This window comes from Pseudophryne corroboree, chromosome 7, assembly GCF_028390025.1.
Source record: "Pseudophryne corroboree isolate aPseCor3 chromosome 7, aPseCor3.hap2, whole genome shotgun sequence".
NCBI lineage: Eukaryota > Metazoa > Chordata > Amphibia > Anura > Myobatrachidae > Pseudophryne > Pseudophryne corroboree.
In genome coordinates this window covers 36,746,606-36,763,798 of record NC_086450.1, presented here as the reverse complement: position 1 = coordinate 36,763,798, position 17,193 = coordinate 36,746,606, and the positions used below count along the sequence as shown (strand labels likewise).

The following is a 17,193-nucleotide window of genomic DNA, read 5'->3' as shown; positions in this document are numbered from 1 at the left end:
TTCTATAACCTGTATTTTTCTCTTTTCTGTGTATTCCCCCCCCCCCCCCCCTCTTCCCTCTGCAGCTGCTGTGCCTCTGAATAAATTCCTGTTCGCTGCGCCAACTTTACCCCAACACTTTTCTTTCTGTTCTCTGCACTTTCACCCCCGGCTTCTGCTCCTCTTCCCTGTCTGCTAAACAATCCTGTTGTTGTATCACCTGTAGTCAGTCCACGCCACAGCCAACGGGGCTGCAGACACAGCTTCCGCCCTACCCATTAGCTCTCCTCCTCCTCCTCCTCCTCCATGTCCCCGTGTCACTGGGTACACACAGCCACAGGTGAGCTTTTACCTGTCACCTCTCACATTCCTCTGTACTCTGTCCAGGCACTGTTGTCGTGCTGGATCCTAAATGTCAGGAGCGGCTGAAGGAGTGACAGCACCTGCCGATGTCTGGTATGTGTATCTCGTACTGTTGTGTTCTGTATCCTTGTCTCTCCTAGCACTTACTCTGCTAACAGTTGTTATCTGCCACTGATTCCAAAGGGAGAGAGAAGCTTGTGGCTAACTCAGAGAATGTCATGCAATGGGGGGGACAGACATACGGCTGTCTGGTATAGATAGAAAGGCCACGTTTTAAAGAACACTTGTGTTTTAAATGTTGGTGCATGCACGTTTCATCATGAAGACGCTGTTAAGTGTTTTGTTCCTCTCTCATATATATCTTTCTTCATGTATTTATTACCGGGCTTGCCGGGAATTCCTTCTTTTACTGAAGTGGTTAATAGCCATATGGTCTTTCCGGCCCGTGTTTATTCTTAGTGGCACACTGGTGACTTGCAGGTGAGGAGTTAAGTACAATTTATTTGTATGGGGTTTCACCTGCCGTAAGCAAACACAGATCCAAAATGTTCCGTCACGTCTGCATAGTGGCTGCTTGGTACCACTGTAAGCTACACAGACCAAGCTAGCTCCGGCACATTACATGAATAATATATGAGGTGTGTCTTTCTGCCTTCGAGGTTTAACATTACCTAGAGATTATCAGACGCTAATGAACTGGCAAGCAGTCAGTCCCCGGACAGCCGTGTAACGTTTTAATTCCCTTCAAGGAGATCTGTTTATTTATTTTTTACATCTTAGATTCAATCGACCTGATATGTTTGTTATATCCCGAGATTCTGACGTATACGTTTGCTTCACCCAATATCATCTGAAAGTAGAATGATTTCCTGAATTGAACAGGAAAGGCAGATTTTACTGTCCTGACTGAAGATCAAATTTATTTATTTATTTTTCTCCTTTTAGTTAATATTTTATTTATTTTTCTTTAGTGAGAGCGTGCATTATTATTGTGGTGTGGCTGTTGCTTAGCGGTCGCTGTACGCTAAGCAGGTTATCTTGGCGGGAAATTCTGCTCCTGCCTCAATAGAGTTATCAGGTTTCAAAATATGAGTTGTCAGTCTCTCGGGTACAAAGTTACTGGTCTCAGGCCTTCCATAGTAGTACATAGGCAAACACAAGGGGGGTTTCCAGTTGCCTGGAAACCCCCCTCCACAGCCTACACCATGACCACAATAGCAATAGTATATAATGGAATTTTGCTAGAGCCGCATGTTTTTAAAAAATCTTCTCAGTATCACAAGTGAAATCATTAACACCACCTGAGGCTCCTTTAAAACGTGTCAGCCAGTAATGAATACACCTGTGCTCCAACTAGGAGATCTAGAAAACATGTACTGCTAGGGGTGCACCGCTATAAACTATCCACATGGTTAATTATTAATGCTGCATAACATACGCTATGCAGTGCATATAGAGACCAAAGTGTACATATATGTCTAGGGTAGTGCTAGGTTCATCTGTCACTCTCCTAGACTACCGGACAATAGCGAACAACTCTAAATTAGGCCCTAAGCTCTGTTCATAGACTGGCCACCCTGACTCTGAAACCAAGCATTTGGAAAGCCCCCCCCCCCCCCCCCCCCCCCTAACCCCTCTCTAGAAAATCCTGTTGTTGCCCCTGTAGTAGTTGATTTTGTTAGCGAATTGCGGAAAAGCAGTTTGTGTAAATCACACGGATACCATCTGAATTTCATAGTAACTGTACTGGAGATAAGTTGACCGAACCGTAACCGTTTGCTGATCCGTTTAATAAAGTTAGTTGTCAACTAAACAAGGTAGCGAAAAGATGTCTAAAGGTGGGTACACACTGGTAGATATATCTGCAGATCAATTGATCGGCAGCTATATCTATGTTGAGCATACACACTGCCCGATCCGTCGGGGACTGACGTCATGAACTGGGCGGGCGTGTACAACGCCCGCCCAGTTCAGCTGTCAATCACCGCAGGCTGCCGCAGCATGTGTATTGGCCGTCGGTTGTGCTGCGTGGCCGACCCGATACATCTGTGAACGACGGAGTTCACAGACTTTTCTCTGACGTCCTAGTGGATGCTGGGGACTCCGTCAGGACCATGGGGATTAGCGGCTTCGCAGGAGACAGGGCACAAAAATAAAACTTTAGGATCAGGTGGTGTGCACTGGCTCCTCCCCCTATGACCCTCCTCCAAGCCTCAGTTAGGTTTTTGTGCCCGTCCGAGCAGGGTGCAATCTAGGTGGCTCTCCTAAAGAGCTGCTTAGAAAAAGTTTTTAGGTTTTTTATTTTACAGTGAGTCCTGCTGGCAACAGGCTCACTGCAACGAGGGACTTAGGGGAGAAGAAGTGAACTCACCTGCGTGCAGGATGAATTGGCTTCTTAGGCTACTGGACACCATTAGCTCCAGAGGGATCGAACACAGGCCCAGCCATGGAGTCCGGTCCCGGAGCCGCGCCGCCGACCCCCTTGCAGATGCCGAAAAGTGAAGAGGTCCAGAAATCGGCGGCAGAAGACTTTTCAGTCTTCATGAGATAGCGCACAGCACTGCAGCTGTGCGCCATTGTTGTCACACACTTCACACCAGCGGTCACGGAGGGTGCAGGGCGCTGCGGGGGGCGCCCTGGGCAGCAATGAGAATACCTTGTTCTGGCTAAAAAAATACATCACATATAGCCCCTGGGGCTATATGGATGTATTTCACCCCTGCCAGGTCTCACAAACACCGGAGAAGAGCCCGCCGAAATAGGGGGCGGGGCCTATCTCCTCAGCACACAGCGCCATTTTCCTGCTCAGCTCCGCTGCGAGGAAGGCTCCCAGGACTCTCCCCTGCACTGCACTACAGAAACCGGGTAAAACAGAGAGGGGGGGGGGCACTTTTTTGGCGTTTTTTGATATATTAAGCTGCTATAAGGGAGACAACACTTCTATAGGGTTGTTCCTATATATTTATAGCGCTTGGGTGTGTGCTGGCAAACTCTCCCTCTGTCTCCCCAAAGGGCTAGTGGGGTCCTGTCTTCGATAAGAGCATTCCCTGTGTGTCTGCTGTGTGTCGGTACGTGTGTGTCGACATGTATGAGGACGATGTTGGTGTGGAGGCGGAGCAATTGCCGGTAATGGTGATGTCACCCCCTAGGGAGTCGACACCGGAATGGATGGCTTTGTTTATGGAATTACGTGATAATGTCAGCACATTACAAAAATCAGTTGACGACATGAGACGGCCGGCAAACCAATTAGTACCTGTACAGGCGTCTCAGACACCGTCAGGGGCTGTAAAACGCCCTTTACCTCAGTCGGTCGACACAGACCCAGACACGGACACCGAATCTAGTGTCGACGGTGAAGAAACAAACGTATTTTCCAGTAGGGCCACACGTTATATGATCACGGCAATGAAGGAGGCTTTGCATATCTCTGATACTGCATGTACCACAAAAAGGGGTATTATGTGGGGTCTGAAAAAACTACCTGTAGTTTTTTCTGAATCAGACGAATTGAATGAAGTGTGTGATGAAGCGTGGGTTAACCCCGATAGAAAACTGCTAATTTCAAAGAAGTTATTGGCATTATATCCTTTCCCGCCAGAGGTTAGGGCGCGCTGGGAAACACCCCCTAGGGTGGATAAGGCGCTCACACGCTTATCAAAACAAGTGGCGTTACCGTCTCCTGAAACGGCCGCCCTCAAGGATCCAGCGGATAGGAGGCTGGAAACTACCCTGAAAAGTATATACACTCATACTGGTGTTATACTGCGACCAGCCATCGCCTCTGCATGGATGTGCAGTGCTGGGGTGGTTTGGTCGGATTCCCTGACTGAAAATATTGATACCCTAGATAGGGACAGTATTTTATTGACTTTAGAGCAATTAAAGGATGCTTTTCTTTATATGCGAGATGCTCAGAGGGATATTTGCACTCTGGCATCGAGAGTAAGTGCGATGTCCATATCTGCCAGAAGAAGCTTATGGACGCGACAATGGTCAGGTGATGCGGATTCCAAACGGCATATGGAAGTATTGCCGTATAAGGGGGAGGAATTATTTGGGGTCGGTCTATCGGATTTGGTGGCCACGGCAACAGCCGGGAAATCCACCTTTTTACCTCAGGTCCCCTCCCAACAGAAAAAGACACCGTCTTTTCAGCCGCAGTCCTTTCGTTCCTATAGGAACAAGCGGGCGAAAGGACAGTCATATTTGCCCCGAGGCAAAGGAAAGGGTAAGAGAGTGCACCAAGCAGCTTCTTCCCACGAGCAGAAGCCCTCCCCGGCTTCTGCAAAGCCCTCAGCATGACGTTGGGGCTTTACAAGCGGACTCAGGGGCGGTGGGGGGTCGACTCAAGAATTTCAGCGCACAGTGGGCTCACTCACAGGTGGACCCCTGGATCCTGCAGATAGTATCTCAGGGTTACAGGTTGGAATTCGAGAAGTCTCCCCCTCGCCGGTTCCTAAAGTCTGCTCTGCCAACGTCTCCCTCAGACAGGGCGACGGTATTGGAAGCCATTCACAAGCTGTATTCTCAGCAGGTGATAGTCAAGGTACCCCTCCTACAACAGGGAAAGGGGTATTATTCCACACTATTTGTGGTACCGAAGCCGGACGGCTCGGTAAGACCTATTCTAAATCTGAAATCTTTGAACCTGTACATACAAAAATTCAAGTTCAAGATGGAGTCACTCAGAGCAGTGATAGCGAATCTGGAAGAAGGGGACTTTATGGTGTCCCTGGACATCAAGGATGCTTACCTGCATGTCCCAATTTGCCCTTCACATCAAGGGTACCTCAGGTTCGTGGTGCAAAACTGTCATTATCAGTTTCAGACGCTGCCGTTTGGATTGTCCACGGCACCTCGGGTCTTTACCAAGGTAATGGCCGAAATGATGTTTCTTCTGCGAAGAAAAGGCGTATTAATTATCCCTTACTTGGACGATCTCCTGATAAGGGCAAGGTCCAGGGAACAGCTGGGGGGCGTAGTAGCACTAACCCAAGTAGTGCTGCAACAGCACGGGTGGATTCTGAATTTTCCAAAATCTCAATTGACCCCGACGACACGTCTGCTGTTCCTGGGAATGATTCTGGACACGGTTCAGAAAAAGGTGTTTCTTCCGGAGGAGAAAGCCAGGGAGTTATCCGAACTTGTCAGGAACCTCCTAAAACCAGGGAAAGAGTCTGTGCATCAATGCACAAGAGTCCTGGGAAAGATGGTGGCTTCTTACGAAGCTATTCCATTCGGCAGATTCCACGCACGAACTTTTCAGTGGGATCTGCTGGACAAATGGTCCGGATCGCATCTGCAGATGCATCAGCGGATAACCTTATCGCCACGGACAAGGGTGTCTCTTCTGTGGTGGTTGCAGAGTGCTCATCTGTTAGAGGGCCGCAGATTCGGCATACAGGACTGGGTCCTGGTGACCACGGATGCCAGTCTGAGAGGCTGGGGAGCGGTCACACAGGGAAGAAACTTCCAGGGAGTATGGTCAAGCCTGGAGATGTCTCTTCACATAAATATACTGGAGCTAAGAGCGATTTACAATGCTCTAAGCCTGGCAAAACCCCTGCTTCAGGGTCAGCCGGTGTTGATCCAGTCGGACAACATCACGGCAGTCGCCCACGTAAACAGACAGGGCGGCACAAGAAGCAGGAGAGCAATGGCAGAAGCTGCAAGGATTCTTCGCTGGGCGGAAGATCATGTGATAGCACTGTCAGCAGTGTTCATTCCGGGAGTGGACAACTGGGAAGCAGACTTCCTCAGCAGACACGATCTACACCCGGGAGAGTGGGGACTTCATCCAGAAGTCTTCCACATGATTGTGAACCGTTGGGAAAAACCAAAGGTGGATATGATGGCGTCTCGCCTCAACAAAAAACTGGACAGGTATTGCGCCAGGTCAAGAGACCCTCAGGCAATAGCTGTGGACGCTCTGGTAACACCGTGGGTGTTCCAGTCAGTGTATGTGTTTCCTCCTCTGCCTCTCATACCAAAAGTACTGAGAATTATACGGCAAAGGGGAGTAAGAACGATACTCGTGGCTCCGGATTGGCCAAGAAGAACTTGGTACCCGGAACTTCAGGAGATGCTCACGGAAGATCCGTGGCCTCTACCTCTAAGACGGGAATCTGCTTCAGCAGGGACCGTGTCTATTCCAAGACTTACCGCGGCTGCGTTTGACGGCATGGCGGTTGAACGCCGAATTCTAAGGGAAAAAGGCATTCCGGAAGAGGTCATTCCTACACTGGTAAAAGCCAGGAAGGAGGTGACTGCACAACATTATCACCGCATTTGGAGAAAATATGTTGCGTGGTGTGAGGCCAGGAAGGCCCCCACGGAGGAATTTCAATTGGGTCGATTCCTACATTTCCTGCAAACAGGATTGTCTATGGGCCTCAAATTGGGGTCCATTAAGGTTCAAATTTCGGCCCTGTCGATTTTCTTCCAGAAAGAATTGGCTTCAGTTCCTGAAGTACAGACTTTTGTAAAAGGAGTACTACATATACAGCCCCCGGTTGTGCCCCCAGTGGCTCCGTGGGACCTTAATGTAGTTTTGGATTTTCTCAAATCCCATTGGTTTGAGCCACTCAAATCGGTGGATTTGAAATATCTTACATGGAAAGTAACCATGCTACTGGCCCTGGCTTCAGCCAGGAGAGTGTCAGAATTGGCGGCTTTATCGTATAAAAGCCCATATCTGATTTTCCATTCGGACAGGGCAGAACTGCGGACGCGTCCTCAGTTTCTGCCTAAGGTGGTGTCGGCGTTTCACCTGAACCAGCCTATTGTGGTGCCTGCGGCTACTAGCGATTTGGAGGATTCCAAGTTGCTGGACGTTGTCAGGGCATTGAAAATATATATTTCAAGGACGGCTGGAGTCAGAAAATCTGACTCGCTGTTTATACTGTATGCACCCAACAAGCTGGGTGCTCCTGCTTCTAAGCAGACGATTGCTCGTTGGATTTGTAGCACAATTCAACTTGCACATTCTGTGGCAGGCCTGCCACAGCCTAAATCTGTCAAGGCCCATTCCACAAGGAAGGTGGGCTCATCCTGGGCGGCTGCCCGAGGGGTCTCGGCATTACAACTCTGCCGAGCAGCTACGTGGTCGGGGGAGAACACGTTTGTAAAATTCTACAAATTTGATACCCTGGCTAAAGAGGACCTGGAGTTCTCTCATTCGGTGCTGCAGAGTCATCCGCACTCTCCCGCCCGTTTGGGAGCTTTGGTATAATCCCCATGGTCCTGACGGAGTCCCCAGCATCCACTAGGACGTCAGAGAAAATAAGATTTTACTTACCGATAAATCTATTTCTCGTAGTCCGTAGTGGATGCTGGGCGCCCATCCCAAGTGCGGATTGTCTGCAATACTTGTACATAGTTATTGTTACAAAAAAATCGGGTTGTTATTGTTGTGAGCCGTCTGTTCAGAGGCTCCTACGTTTGTCATACTGTTAACTGGGTTCAGATCACAAGTTGTACGGTGTGATTGGTGTGGCTGGTATGAGTCTTACCCGGGATTCAAAATCCTTCCTTATTGTGTACGCTCGTCCGGGCACAGTATCCTAACTGAGGCTTGGAGGAGGGTCATAGGGGGAGGAGCCAGTGCACACCACCTGATCCTAAAGCTTTATTTTTGTGCCCTGTCTCCTGCGGAGCCGCTAATCCCCATGGTCCTGACGGAGTCCCCAGCATCCACTACGGACTACGAGAAAAAGATTTATCGGTAAGTAAAATCTTATTATCGCCCGTTCACACTGGCCGACGGACCCACGATATATCGGCCAGTGTGTACCCACCTTAAGAATCATAATAGCAGTATAATGTGTTACCTAGGCGACTGTGTTACTTTATTTATTTATACTGTCAAAAACAACAAATTGGAAGAGTTGTCACGTTTGTTTTTCGTTTTCAACTTAAATCTGGTTGGCCGATTGCTGCCTTGGCAAGTGTGTGCGATAATCTGCCATCCAGTTTATTTGCTTCGCTTGATGATCGATTATCTATGTCCATTTTGGCTAATTATTTATGCAGTATTATCGCCTATATATCCCTTTTAGGCAGATGTATTAAGCCTGAAGAAGTGGTAATGCAGTGAAAATGTGGGGATACGGTCATTAGGTTGACAGCACTTAGGTCGACAATCATTAGGTCTCCATGGTCAATAGGTTGACATGTACTAAGTTGACATGGAAAAAGGTCGAAATTAGTTTTTTAGAATTTTTTTTTAATTTTTGTAACTTTTTCATACTTTACGATCCACGTGGACTACAATTGGGAACGGAAACCTGTGCCGAGCGCAGCGAGACACCTTCGCTTGCCACGCGAGGGGACATGGTGCACTAATTGGGGTTCCCCGTCACTTTACGAAGAAAACAACACCAAAAACAGTAAAAAAAAAACCTCATGTCGTCCTTTTTCCATGTCGACCTAGTACATGTCGACCTATTGGCCATGTTGACGTAATGCATGTCGACCAATAGTGGTCGACCTAATGACCCATACTTGAAAATGTGGAAGGTGATAACGCACCAGCCAATCAGCTCCTAACTGTCATTTTTCAAATCCATAATGATTGGCTGGTGCATTATCACCAGGGCCGTAACTAGGTGTGTGCCAGAGGTGCCGTGCACACAGCACATATGCACCATCTGGCAGCACCACCCGCATGGCCGCTCGCCGATCACAGGTTAAGCCGTCCAGCACAGTTGTAAATGGAGCCCGCTCAGCGCAGCAGAGTCAGTCAGCACATCCTACCTGTGCTGTCTACTCCTCCCCGGCCTGACGTGCTCCTATTCATTGCACGCCTCCTCCTCCTTACCGCCCCAGGGTTTTTCACAGCACCGCCTCCTCTCCATGCCGCGCTAGGCCCATGCTTTGCGCGGCCTTACATCCTAAATAGCGCAGCGGTGCACTGCAGCCTGTATGGCCAGTGGCCACACCCGCTCAGTCGCTTAATATATTAAGTGGTTGTTCCTCATGGGACCACAAATGCCACAGAAGCCGGCTGCAGGACCGCTTTTCCACTACACTGGCCACGCCATGCAAGATGTGACTGTGAGGACACTAAGCTGCAGGTCGGTCACAGACTGAAATGTGGTTTATTTTTAGATTGCACGTTTTTTTCTGTGGTGCTCCCCCTCTCCGTCCTCCCTCCCCATCTCTCTCCCCACCTCACTCTCTACCACCAACTTCTCACCCACTCCCCCATGTATCACTTTCCCACATGTCTCTTGCTCTCCTCCACGTCTCATTCTTGCTCTCCCCCGCGTCTCGTCTCTTTCGCTTTCCTCCGTGTCTCATCTCTTTCGCTTTCCCCCGCGTCTCGTCTCTTTCGCTTTCCCCCGCGTCTCGTCTCTCTCATTTTCCCCCGCGTCTCGTCTCTCTCATTCTCCCCCACGTCTCATCTCTCTCATTCTCCCCCACGTCTCGTCTCTCTCACTCTTCACCATGTCTCATCTCTCTCACTCTTCCCCACGTCTCGTCTCTCTCATTCTCCCCCACGTCTCGTCTCTCTCACTCTCCCCCACGTCTCATCTCTCTCATTCTCCCCCACGTCTCATCTCTCTCATTCTCCCCCACGTCTCGTCTCTCTCACTCTCCCCCACGTCTTGTCTCTCTCATTCTCCCCCACGTTTCATCTCTCTCACTCTCCCCCACGTCTCGTCTCTCTCATTCTCCCCCACGTCTCGTCTCTCTCATTCTCCCCCACGTCTCATCTCTCTCACTCTCCCCCACATCTCGTCTCTCTCATTCTCCCCCACGTCTCGTCTCTCTCTCTTCACCATGTCACATCTCTCTCGCTCTCCCCCACGTCTCATCTCTCTTATTCTCCCCCACGTCTCATCTCTCTCACTCTCCCCCACGTCTCGTCTCTCTCATTCTCCCCCACGTCTCATCTCTCTCACTCTCCCCCACGTCTCGTCTCTCTCATTCTCCCCCACGTCTCATCTCTCTCACTCTCCCCCACGTCTCGTCTCTCTCATTCTCCCCCACGTCTCGTCTCTCTCACTTTCCTCCACGTCTCGTCTCTCTCATTCTCCCCCACGTCTCGTCTCTCTCACTCTTCACCATGTCTCATCTCTATCACTCTCCCCCACGTCTCGTCTCTCTCATTCTCCCCCACGTCTCATCTCTCTCACACTCCCCCACGTCTCGTCTCTCTCGCTGTTCCCCGCGTCTCGTCTCTCTCTCCCCCATGTCTCGTCTCTCTCATTCTCCCCCGCGTCTCGTCTCTTTCGCTTTCCCCCGCGTCTCGTCTCTTTCGCTTTTCCCCGCGTCCCGTCTCTTTCGCTTTCCCCCGCGTCTCGTCTCTTTCGCTTTCCCCCACATCTCATCTCTCTTGCTTTCCCCCGCGTCTCGTCTCTTTCGCTTTCTTCCGCATCTCATCTCTCTCGCTTTCCCCCGCGTCTCGTCTCTCTCACTCTCCCCCATGTCTCATCTCTCTCACTCTCCCCCACGTCTCGTCTCTCTCGCTTTCCCCCGCATCTTGTCTTTCTCCCCCACATCTGGTCTCTCTCGCTCTCCCCTGCGTCTCGTCTCTCTCGCTCTCCCCTGCGTCTCGTCTCTCTCGCTCTCCCCCACATCTCGTCTCTCTCGCTCTTCCCCCATCTCGTCTCTCTCGCTCTCCACCGCGTCTCGTTTCTCTCGCTCTCCCCCACGTCTCGTCTCTCTCTCCCCCACGTCTCGTCTCGCTCTCACCCACGGCTCATCTCTCGCTCTCCCCCACGTCTCGTCTCGCTCTCCCCCACGTCTCATCTCTCGCTCTCCCCAATGTCTTGTCTCTTTCGCTTTCCCCCGCGTCCTGTCTCTTTCGCTTTCCCCTGCATCTCGTCTCTCTCGCTCTCCCCCACGTCTCGTCTCTCTCGCTCTCCCCTACGTCTCGTCTCTCTCTTCCCCACGTCTCGTCTCGCTCTCCCCCACGTCTCGTCTCTCGCTCTCCCCCACGTCTCGTCTCTCTCGCTCTCCCCCGTGTCTCGTCTCTCTCGCTCTCCCCCGTGTCTCGTCTCTCTCGTTCTCCCCCGCGTCTCGTCTCTTTCGCTTTCCCCCGCGTCTCATCTCTCTCGCTTTCCCCCGCGTCTCGTCTCTCTCATTCTCCCCATGTCTCGTCTCTTTCACTCTCCCCCATGTCTCATCTCTCACTCTCCCCCATGTCTCGTCTCTCTCGCTCTCCCCCACATCTTGTCTCTCTCCCCCACATCTCGTCTCTCTCGCTCTACCCTGCGTCTCGACTCTCTCGCTCTCCCCCGCATCTCGTCTCTCTCGCTCTTCCCCCCGTCTCGTCTCTCTCGCTCTCCCCCGCGTCTCGTCTCTCTCGCTCTCCCCCACGTCTCGTCTCGCTCTCCCCCACATCTCGCCTCTCTCGCTCTTCCCCCCGTCTCGTCTCTCTCGCTCTTCCCCGCGTCTCGTCTCTCTCGCTCTCCCCCACGTCTCGTCTCGCTCTCCCCCACGTCTCGTCTCTCTCTCCCCCAAGTCTCGTCTCTTGCTCTCCCCCACCTCTCGTCTTTCGCTTTCCCACGCGTCTCGTCTCTTTCGCTTTTCCCCGCGTCCCGTCTCTTTTGCTTTCCCCTGCGTCTTGTCTCTCTCGCTCTCCCCCGCGTCTCGTCTCTCTCGCTCCCCCCCCCCCCGTCTCGTCTCTCTTGCTCTCCCCCCGTCTCGTCTCTCTCGCTCCCCCCCGTCTCTCTCGCTCTCCCCCCCGTCTCGTCTCTCTCGCTCTCCCCCCCGTCTCGTCTCTTTCGCTCTCCCCCCGTCTCGTCTCTCTCGCTCTCCCCCCGTCTCGTCTCTCTCGCTCTCCTCCACGTCTTGTCTCGCTCTCCCCCACGTCTCGTCTCGCTCTCCCCCACGTCTCGTCTCTCGCTCTCCCCCACGTCTCGTCTCTCGCTCTCTTCCCTATGTATCTTTCTCCTCCATGTCTGTCTAACCCACATCTCTCCCCACCCTTGTCTCACCACATCTCACCCACTCCTCCATGTCTCACTCTTTCACATGTCTCTTGCTCTCCCCCACATCTCATCTCTTATTCTCTCCCACGTCTCTCGCTTTCTCCCCTACATATTTTTCTCCTCCATGTCTCTGTCTTATCCACATCTCTCTCTCCCAAGTATCTCTCTGACTTTGCCCCCCCCCCCCCCACTCTCGGCTCAGAGCATGTATCTTAATCTGGGTACACACCCGGCGGACCTATCTAACAATTGGTAAGTGCATACACACTTACCAATCGCCCGCCCGATGTGTTGAGCCTGATGTCACAACTGGGTGGGCATTCAAATGTATGTGCCCTCCCAGTTGAGATGTCAGTCACCGGCGGTCCCTGCAGCAAGTCCGTACACACAGCCAGATACGTCTATATATCTGTGGTTATATTGGACATTGGCTTTGCTGCAGGGCCAATGTGATATGTCTGTGAATAACATCTTTCACAGACATATCAGGTACACAACTGCTGACGGACTTTCAATTTACTATCGGCGATAATGTGTGTGCCCAGCTTTAGGCTTGCCCTCTCTGTGTCACAGGATCAGAGCATGAGTGTGGTCTGATCAGTGGTGCAGAGAGAGGGGAGGAGAGTGTCTGATGGAGGGGCCCAGTGAGGGCCCTGGGCCCCTTCCCCCTTACCTGTCAGAAGGAGCTGCAGCTCCTCTCAACAGCACAGCACACGTTGCTGTGTGTTGGGCTGGAGTGTGGCCAGAGAGGCGCTTAAAATACATTTTTTTCTGCATTTTTTTCTAAGGGTGCATGGGTACACCGCCTGTGATTAGGCCACGCAACCTGAAAAGCCTGGGCCCAGCCAGGATCTCTACTGCCCTTGGTCTGATCAGGGCTTAAAGTGGGCTGGAACAGGAGCATACTTGCCTACCTGACCCTCTCCATGAGGGAGAAAATGCTCTGTTCCTGGATTTTTCTGGTAATGTATGATTGCCATCCCCTGTGGTGCCACAGGGGATGGCAATCATACATTACCAGGAAAGTCCAGGAACAGAGCATTTTCTCCCTCATGGAGAGGGTCAGGTAGGCAAGTATGAACAGGAGGCGACTCTACCTTGTGTAATGTGTAAAAGGGGATTCTACCTGGAGCAATGTTTAAAAGGGGTCTGTACCTGGCGTAATGTATATAAGGGGATCTACCTGGTTTAATGTATTTAAGGAGATCTACCTGGTGTAATGTGTATAAGGGGATCTACCTGGTGTAATGTGTATAAGGGGATCCACCTGGTGTAATGTGAATAATGGGATCTACCTGGTGTACTGTGTATAAGGGGATCTACCTGGTGTAATGTGTATAAGGGGATCTACCTGGTGTAATGTGTATAAGGGGATCTACCTGGTGTAATGTGTGTAAGTGGCACTACTGTGTGGCGTAATTTGAATAATGGAGACTACTGTGCGGCGCAATATGAATTGGTATTATTTTGTGGCCATGCCCCTTCTCCATGAAGCCACTCCCCTATTATTTCTCTTACGTCCTAGAGGATGCTGGGGACTCCGTAAGGACCATGGGGATAGACGGGCTCCGCAGGAGACATGGGCACTTTAAGAAAGACTCTAGATCTGGGTGTGCACTGGCTCCTCCCTCTATGCCCCTCCTCCAGACCTCAGTTTGATACTGTGCCCAGTGGAGACTGGGTGCTTTTCAGGGAGCTCTCCTGAGCTTTCTGATAGAAAGTATTTTGTTAGGTTTTTTATTTTCAGGGAGCCTTGCTGGCAACAGACTCCCTGCATCGAGGGACTGAGGGGAGAGAAGCAGACCTACTTCTGTGAGTTGAAACGCTCTGCTTCTTAGGCTACTGGACACCATTAGCTCCAGAAGGATTGGTACGCAGGATCTCACCCTCGCCGTCCGTCCCAGAGCCGCGCCGCCGTCCCCCTTGCAGAGCCGGAAGATAGAAGCCGGGTGAGTATGAGAAGAAAAGAAGACTTCAGAGGCAGCAGAAGACTTCATGATCTTCACTGAGGTAACGCACAGCACTGCAGCTGTGCGCCATTGCTCCCATACACCTCACATACGACAGTCACTGTAAGGGTGCAGGGCGCAGGGGGGGCGCCCTGGGCAGCATGTAAACCTCTTATTTGGCAAAAAGGATATATATACAGCTGGACACTGTATATATATAAGAGCCCCTGCCAATTTTACACTGTTTAAGCGGGACAGAAGCCCGCCGCCGAGGAGGCGGGGCTTCTCCCTCAGCACTCACAAGCGCCATTTTTTCTCCACAGCACCGCTGAGAGGAAGCTTCCCGGACTCTCCCCTGCTTATACCACATAATTCGGCGCAAATAATATATAACAGCGCTACTGGGTAAAACATTAAATTACTGTGTTTTTTTCCTGGGTCATATAGCGCTGGGGTGTGTGCTGGCATACTCTCTCTCTGTCTCTCCAAAGGGCCTTGTGGGGGAACTGTCTTCAGATAAGAGGGTTCCCTGAGTGTGTGGTGTGTCGGTACGCGTGTGTCGACATGTCTGAGGTAAAAAGCTCTCCTAAGAAGGAGATGGAGCAAATGTGTGTGTGTGGTGTCTCCGTCGACAACGCCGACACCTGACTGGATATGTGGAATTAAGTGCTAAGGTAAAAGGTAAACAGACAGGGAATCTACCCATGTCTGTCCCTATGTCGCAGGGACCTTCAGAGTCTCAAAACGCCCACTATCTAAAATAATAGACACTGATACCGACACGGAGTCTGACTCCCGTGTCGACTACGATAATGCAAAGTTACAGCCAAAGCTGGCAGAAAAGTATTCAATATATGATTATTGTAATAAAAGACGTTTTGCATATCACTGATGACTCATCTGTCCCTGACACGTGGGTACACATGTTTAAGGGGAAGAAAGCTGAGGTAAATTTCACTCCTCTCATGAAGAAAAAGAGCGGGAATCTCCAGACAAGAAACTGCAGATTCCCAAAAAGAATTCTCATGGCGTATCCTTTCCCTGCTAGGGCCAGGATACGATGGGAATCTTCCCCTAGGGTGGACAAGGCATTGACACGTTTACCCAAAAGGTAGCGCTGACTTAACAGCTATCCTCAGGGATCCTGCAGATAGCATGCAGTAAAAGTACTTTGAAATCCATTTACACACATTCTGGTACACTACTCAGACCGGCGATTGTGTCGGCATGGGTTTATAGCGCTGTAACAGCGTGGACAGATACCTTATCAGCGGAGATTGAAACCCTAGATAAGGATACCATGTTATTGACCCTAGGATATATATATATATATATATATATATATATATACCTACCGTATATACTCGATTAGAAGCCGACTTTTTCAGCACGTTTTTTTGTGCTGAAAAAGCCACCTCGGCTTACAATCGAGTCAGCGTTAGGAGGGACACGGAGAGCGCAGCGCGCGGCTCTCCTGTGTCCCTCCTGCGTCTCCGGCGGTGTGTGTGTTAAAGGAAGTGCACGAACCGGCACTTACTTTAACACACGCCGCTGCCGCCGGAGACGCAGGAGGGACACAGGAGAGCCGAGCACTGCGCTCTCCGTGTCCCTCCTTCAGAAGACAGCGCGGGAGGGTAAGTATCTAGCACAGTGGGGCATATCTGGCACTGTGGGGCACATCTGGCACTGTGGGGCATATCAGGCACATCTGGCACTGTGGGGCATATCTGGCACTGTGGGGCATATCTGGCACTGTGGGGCATATCTGGCACATCTAGCACTGTGGGGCATATCTGGCACTGTGGGGCATATCTGGCACTGTGGGGCATATCTGGCACATCTGGCACTGTGGGGCATATCTGGCACATCTGGCACTGTGGGGCATATCTGGCACTGTGGGGCATATCTGGCACTGTGGGGCATATCAGGCACATCTGGCACTGTGGGGCATATCTGGCACATCTGGCACAGTGGGGCATATCTGGCACTGTGGGGGCATATCTGGCAGTATGAGGGCATATCTGGCACTAAGGGCTGTGTACGGCTAGAGCTGCATTTCCCACCCTAGGCTTATACTCGAGTCAATAAGTTTTCCCAGGTTTTTGGGGTAAAATTAGGTGCCTCGGCTTATATTCGGGTCGACTTATACTCGAATATATACGGTATATATATATATATATATATATAAAAGATGCTGTCTTATATATAAGACATGCCCAAAGAGACATTGGTCTACTGGGTTCTAGAGTCAACGCTATGTCGATTTCTGCTAGACGTGTCCTGTGGAACATGCAATGGACAGGTGATGCCGACTAAAAGAGGCATATGGAGGTTTTACCTTACAAGGCTGAGGAATTGTGTGGAGAAGGGCTCTCGGACCTGGTCTCCACAGCTATAGCTGGTAATTCTGATCTTTTGCCTTATATTCCCTCACAGCCTAAGAAAGCACGACATTATCAAATGCAGTCCTTTCGGTCGCAGAAAAACAAGAAAGTACGAGGAGCGTCCTTTCTTACCAGAGGTAAGGGCACAGGGCACAGCTAGTTCCCAGGAACAGAAGTCCTCCCCGGCCTCTACTAAATCCACCACATGACGCTGCGGCTCCGCTAAGGGAGACCGCCCCAGTGGGAGCACGTCTTCGACTTTTCAGCCACATCTGAGTTCACTCACAGGTGGATCCCTGGGCAATAAAAATTGTTTCTCAGGGTTACAAGCTGGAATTCGAAGAGGTGCCTCCTCGCCGGTTTTCCTTAACGGACCTACCGGCTTCTCCCCCAGAAAGGGAGATAATATTAAATACAATTCACACATTGTATCTCCAACAGGGGGTGCTCAAGGTTCCCCTCCTGCAACAAGGAAGGGGATATTACTCAACCTTGGCTGTAGTCCCGAAACCGGACGGTTCGGTCAGACCTATTTTAAAATTAAAATCTCTGAACCTATACTTGAAAAGGTTCAAA

At 50.8% G+C, this 17,193-nt stretch overlaps 1 protein-coding gene across 1 annotated transcript in view; it reads left to right on the top strand.

The window, feature by feature from the left end:
• The first annotated feature begins 305 nt into the window (after nucleotides 1-305).
• MAP3K13 (mitogen-activated protein kinase kinase kinase 13) overlaps nucleotides 306-17,193 on the top strand; it is a 200,276-nt gene continuing 183,388 nt past the window's right edge. The window contains exon 1 of the mRNA XM_063933018.1: nucleotides 306-435. The gene's annotated coding sequence lies outside the window, so the exon portion shown is untranslated. The remainder of the gene's footprint in view (nucleotides 436-17,193) is intronic.